The sequence below is a fragment of the Sparus aurata genome, chromosome 12 (genome assembly GCF_900880675.1).
Source record: "Sparus aurata chromosome 12, fSpaAur1.1, whole genome shotgun sequence".
Taxonomy (NCBI): domain Eukaryota; kingdom Metazoa; phylum Chordata; class Actinopteri; order Spariformes; family Sparidae; genus Sparus; species Sparus aurata.
This window is the reverse complement of record NC_044198.1, coordinates 11,134,480-11,140,479: the sequence shown is the minus strand read 5'-3', so window position 1 is coordinate 11,140,479 and position 6,000 is coordinate 11,134,480. Positions and strand designations below refer to the sequence as shown.

Below are 6,000 nucleotides of genomic sequence, written 5' to 3'. Positions count from 1 at the left end.
AAAAGATGCTCAGCGCTGTCAGACAGGAGTGGAACGCTCAGTGCCATCATTCAACGCAGTATGTGGGCCAGATGAACCTGTTTGTTCAGGTAGACCGCTTTTTGAACCTGGCGTGATCATCACCTGGTCTATCCTGACCAGATCTGACAGTCCTCTGGTCTCTATTTATGCATGTCTGATATTTAGGTTCCGAATTCCTCCATAACATCGGAAGTGGGTGCTCCTTCCCCACATTCACATTTATGCAGAAACAGAACTGACCCAAATATCCATAGATATATCCATCTTCTGCTATTAGACAGAATGCCTCGAGCCATTAGAGGTACCTTGGCAGTTATTTAAGTAAGAGTATGCTTTCACTTCCTGTCCCATGCCATTTTGCTCTGATAATCTGGAAATGTATACCTCACAACCCTCCAGTCACAAGCCCGGTCCTCTAGGCCTCCACTGCCCTCGTTAAGATCCAGTCCAACACCTTAAATTTAGTACCCAAATCTTCAACCACGTCTTCAGACCTCCTCAGCACTATTGTTAATTAAAACTGTTGCTGACTGCACACTTCCCGATTCTACAGTAACATCAGTTTTTCTGCTCAGTTTGGTTAATGTGACTGAAGGCCACAGATGAGAGACAAGGGGAGGAGAGAGGGGAAGAAGAACTGAGCTGAAAAAGCCAAGGATTGGCAGAGGGGCTGCCTGAGCGCAGAGTGTAATGTAGCGTGCTGCCTGAATCTAGATCACTGAACACACCAGTGTTTCTTCAGTAAATTCTTGTAGCAGAGATGGGCTTCACTTCAACGTGTCTGTCCCAGTTTTGGCAGCAGGGCACTCATGGCGCTAATGCTACAACTAGTCGGGTCACAGAGGTGGGTTTGTAGATTTAGACCGTCCTTTGAGGTAAGATATTTTATGAAATAAAGTAGAGCATGAGGTGGATGAAGAAAACTGTATACAATGTATATTCATACAGTATACACTATAAGCATAGTCTTTTTGTTGATTCTGTCACGTTAATTCTTGGTGTCCTTGGGACAAATACTTTACATTTCAGAGAGGTTTTAATCCTACACAGTGTCCTTAAAAAGAAGTAAACAATGAGTAAGTTGAGAGTGACATGGCTCGGAGATATTGTTAATATGTCTATTAAGCCATACATTTGGGTTTGCTATGTTTTCTAAATCTAAATCAAAGATTCTGCACACTCGGTTGGAGTGTTGATGGAACCAAGGTGGAGAGACTGACATTACCATGTGAGAGCATTACAAACCTGGTAATCAAGTAAAATGGTTGATCTTCGAAAAGTGCGAATACATTCTTGGACGCATCACTTTATCTGAATCTGTACCAAACGTTAATGGGATCTGTTCTGGGCTGAGACCCATCCTCCATCCATGTTTTGTGGAAATTTGTTCTGTAGTTTTGTGTAATTCTGCTGGCAAACCAGCCAAAACCACCAATCTCCTTGGTGGAGGTCACTAATTCTTGTTATTGTTCTGTTTTGTTGGCTCATCGGCCTGAGAATCTTCTGCATTATTTTTTAATGGTCAGAAATTCAATATAATCTTCATATTTGTCTTTTCATTTATGTTTAATTACCTGAAACTAAGAATTGAGTTTTTGTCACCTTAGACTGAGCCTTCTGTATCACACAGTCCACCATTTTGCACTTCCATGTTTTTACAGTAGCACAGAAAGGATGGGCTCCAAAGAGGGCCTCTTATGTTTGTAGTGGTGACTGTAAGGAGGGAGAGACCTGGGGTGGTCAGTTAGTTGAAATCTGCAGCCAACTAAACCAACTAATATCAAAGTATGGCTTTTTTGGCCAATCACACACCTCACTGTAGATGTCTTTGAGAGTAAATTCTTTATTTAAACCAAAGATTGTGTTTCTTCGATTACGTTGCTTCATTGGGTTCTTGTCAATTTTAACTAACGTGAGTACCTTCATTACTCACCTTTTTAAAATCAATGCTACAAAAAAAAAAAAAATTATTTTGAAGATTATTTTGACTTAAATCTATGCACAGGTGACCATGCTAATCTTCTCTGTATTGTTTCCAATTTACCAATGTTTAAAGGTGCACTATGTAGTTTTGGGAGGAAAGTTTTAATCAGAAGAAAAGTTTTTTTTATGCCTAAACAAACTGAATAAACAAACTGACCTTAAAGGACAACACGATTTCATACTGCTTTACTTTGTTTATATGTGGCGGACCCTGCCACCTTTCTGTCTACCCCGTGTTCTGGGGACCTTATTTTTCTCTGAGGACAGCTTGTTTATTATTCAGTTGTGAAATAAATCAATAAATATGTATTCATTCATTCATTCAAAATTGTAAATATATCAATTCTCCAAAAACTACATAATGTCCTTTTAAGTGTGCCATTTAACTGAGAGTTATTATGATTGGAAACAGTTAATTGGCAAATCAATAAAAACAAAATCTCGGCTCAGATCTAAGTGTTGGTTCAAGTATGAACCCTCAGTGTCTCACATCAACACTCAGCAAACCCTCTGCCTTGTCCAGCTCCGTGAATATGAAGCAGGGTTGTAAAGACACCGCGCACAGATAAAAACAAAAACCGGTGGCGTCCCTGCAGGAGCTGGGGGGTCTGTAGGGCGAGCCGGCAGAGAATATGCGGGCTAGACAGCCGCCTCGCTTGTAACACAAGGTCCCTACACAGAATCCAGCACGCTCCAGAGGACCCGGCTACGCGTCTTGTCCCCGCCCCCCGACGAGGCACAGCATCCATCCTCACGCGCTCACACGCTGCGTGATCCCCATCACAACCCGACAGAGAGCGAGGCAGCGCGCGGCGGCTTGGCTCAGCCGATGGAGTAGTAGTACTAGTAGTAGTGGGAGAGCTGCTCACGGCGTCCTTTCTCCTCTTTCTCTCCCTTTAATGGATTCGCCTTTTCTCTGGAATATTGCTTCATCCCATCGCGGTAAGTGTGTGAGTGTGTGTGTGTGATAAAATAAGAGGAAACGGGACTGTGATTTTGTGTGCGAGTGTGTGTTGGTGTGCGCTGCTATTGTCTGTTGCTGAGGCAAGTTCGGACCCTAATCTAATCAGAACGCGGGAGCCCCGATACATGCGGCGGACCGGGGGGGCGCGCTGGAGACGGCGTGTGCGCCGGGAACGGTGTTTGTGATGATCGGAGAGGATCGATGTCGGTATTTGGACAGACACCTGTCTCTCTCTGGCAGCAACAGTGACCGCCCTCCAGCGCTTATTAACGCCCCTACAAGGCACGGTTCTGTGTGTGTGGGGGCTACCGCGCGTCTCTGCGCCGCGTCCCGCGTTCACAGCATTTGGGTGGTGGTGGTGGAGGGGTGTTTCGAAAAAATCTGTGCAAATTGTGTCGCCTTTCGTTGCCGAGCGAATGTGTCTCCAGTCCAGCGAGGAAAATGTGGCCCGTCCCCCCTCTTCCTCCCCCTCCTCCTCCTCCTCTTCCCTCCCTCCCCCCAACATCACATCAGAGGGTGGATGTCCCTCCTCAACCAGCCCCCCTAGACACGCACGGCGCAGTTGATGCCTTTTCACAGGGGCTGAAAGACTCAAATCCCATGCTTATTAAGGCGCCTTGATGAGCGGTTTAGTGTAACCTTGAAATGGATTCAGTGCAGAGGTGTCATCAGCCTCCCTCTGATTGCTGCTCCTATCATCATATTCACAGAGCAGATGCATGTGCAGCAGCAGCAGCAGCCTGGCCTTGGCACTGAACAGAAGAAAGCTCACCTTCCTGAAAGAAAAGCGCAAGACACGTTTGGGAGTAATGTCACCAGCTTCTGGTGTAAAATGCTGGCTTTTTTTTTCTTTGTTGCGAGAAATACGAAACCTCATGGTGCAGCTGCTCTCTGGTATCAGACAGGGCGAAAAAAGGATGGGAAAATGTGTATTTCTGTGAGCTTCAGTGCAGTTTTTAGAAGGGGGAAAAAAATTCAAATGCAGCCCGCAAACGTGCAGTTTCAGAGGCGCTGCGGATGAGCTGATTTGCCCAGCAGACCGCTCACCAAATGGTTACCGGACCCTCGCTGTAGCAGAAGTCAATTTCGCCCTGATCCATTGTCTGAAAAATCTGCTCTCTAATGAGTCAGGGTCTCCTCTGCCGCCTCGGACTCATGCTGAACCCTCCTCCTGTCACCCACCCTGAGAGGCACATATCTCTGCCAGCTGTTTGTAGCTGCAACCCTTTTTTCTTTCTTTCTGTGTGTGTGTGTGTGTGAGCGCGTTTTGCTCTGTGTGTTTTTTATATTTGACAGGTGTGTTCAGACTCGTCCCTGTAGTGGAGCAGGCGAGTGGTATTATTCAGCAGACAGATGGCAGGTGGCCGGGCATCAGGTGAGACCGTGCTTGGCTGTCAGCGGCGCCCCGTTTGAATGCGAGATACCTCTTGGCACGCTCCCGCCGTGCCATTCTCCTCTGTGTTCAGGCGGCATGTGTGTGTGTGTCGTTGGGTTTGCAAATGCACCTCCACAGAAGTGAGTGCATGTGTGAAAAGGTCCCAGGGTTTTGCCCCTTCCTTGAAAACTCACGTCTCTTCTGACCAATCGGACGACCAAACAGGCTGAGGTCACGCTGACATCATCACGCCTGGCGATGATATAGAGAAGTGATGCTCGCCTTTGGCGTCATAGGTAGCGTGAGTGGTTCTGATGTGGCCCCCATTGACCCCCTGCTCAACAAATCATTATTCATGAGTCATCACAACTGAGGTCGACATCGCCTCAGATTTATCAGGCAGCACTGGCTTCGTTTGCAGGGACACTATATTCCTACGTTTACGTGGCTAACGAAAGTGACTATTCCACTAATATTCTTGCTTTTTGAGCAGGCGGACATTCTCTAGGCTAGCGTTATGATGCACATCATATTAAAACACTGTTGATGAATCTTGAAAAGTCCTTCATAATGTTAGTAAGCAGGCGTGTTCCTCCTACGTCAGCTATGCAAACTGTTGGCTGGTTTGTTTGCAGTGCACAGAGCTGGCCGTAGACAATGACCCGCATCAAATTCTGAATAGTATCATACTCAGAATAATGGTGGAAACGTAATAAGCATGCAAATGGAGCCACTGTGATTATGTGATTTTGTGTTCGTACAAGAATGTGTCACTGCTGGTCACATTTCAGTCCTTTGATAATTCTTAGTTTCTGTCCATTTTTATTCACGGCAAAAAGCAAAACAAAACAAATCTGTATTTGCATTTTGTTTTAGTTGATACAAGTTCATCAGTGGTCTAATAATTGTTTATCCACGTGTGCAATGGTGGCTCACGTCCGCTAACATAAACTAATGACTTGCTTAAGCCCCTTTTAAAGGTGCACTGTGTCGTTTTTGGGGAAGACAATTGAATCAGAAGAGAAAGATCTTTGAGTTTGAGTGATTATTTTATTTTTATTTTTAACAAACAAACCAAATATACACACTCTCGTTGACATTAAATGACAACACCATTTCATAGTATATTACTTTGTTCATGTGTGGCGGACCCTGCCACCTTTGTGACCTTATTTTCCTCTGAGAACAGCTTGTTTATTTAGTTATTTCTTATTACCTCCCTGAGATTGAAATTTAGAGTTTTAATTTTCTTCTCCGAAACAACACAGTGTACCTTTAATCGACTAAACGCTCAGTCTATAAAAAGTCCAAAATATTCCCCCTAGAGCTCAAAGTGATGTCTTAAGATTGCTTCTTTTGTCCACCCAACAGTCCAGATCCCTGAGGCTATCATTTACTGTTACAGCTGACAAAGAAAAGCAGCAAATCCTTACGTTAACATGGCCGGAAGGAGCAAATGTAAGATATTTTTGCTTGAGAAACTGACTGAAATGATTAATGGGTTATCAGAATAGTTTTCTTGTGATCAACTAATGGCCTCATTATTCAATGTTGATGCTCTATGCAGCAGTCACCCTCTTTGGTGTGAACTGGCTGTTCTACCTGTTTTTTGTCCCATTTTTCTTCATCATTCAGGTTAGTTATGATTTATTGCTTC

At 44.6% G+C, this 6,000-nt stretch overlaps 1 protein-coding gene across 2 annotated transcripts in view; it reads left to right on the top strand.

Moving 5' to 3' along the window:
• Nucleotides 1–2,605: 2,605 nt before the first annotated feature.
• Nucleotides 2,606–6,000, top strand: part of plppr1 (phospholipid phosphatase related 1) — a 64,981-nt gene continuing 61,586 nt past the window's right edge. The window contains exon 1 of one of the 2 annotated variants that reach the window (XM_030436423.1): nucleotides 2,606–2,946. The gene's annotated coding sequence lies outside the window, so the exon portion shown is untranslated. The remainder of the gene's footprint in view (nucleotides 2,947–6,000) is intronic. The other variant, XM_030436422.1, reaches the window with a different exon arrangement.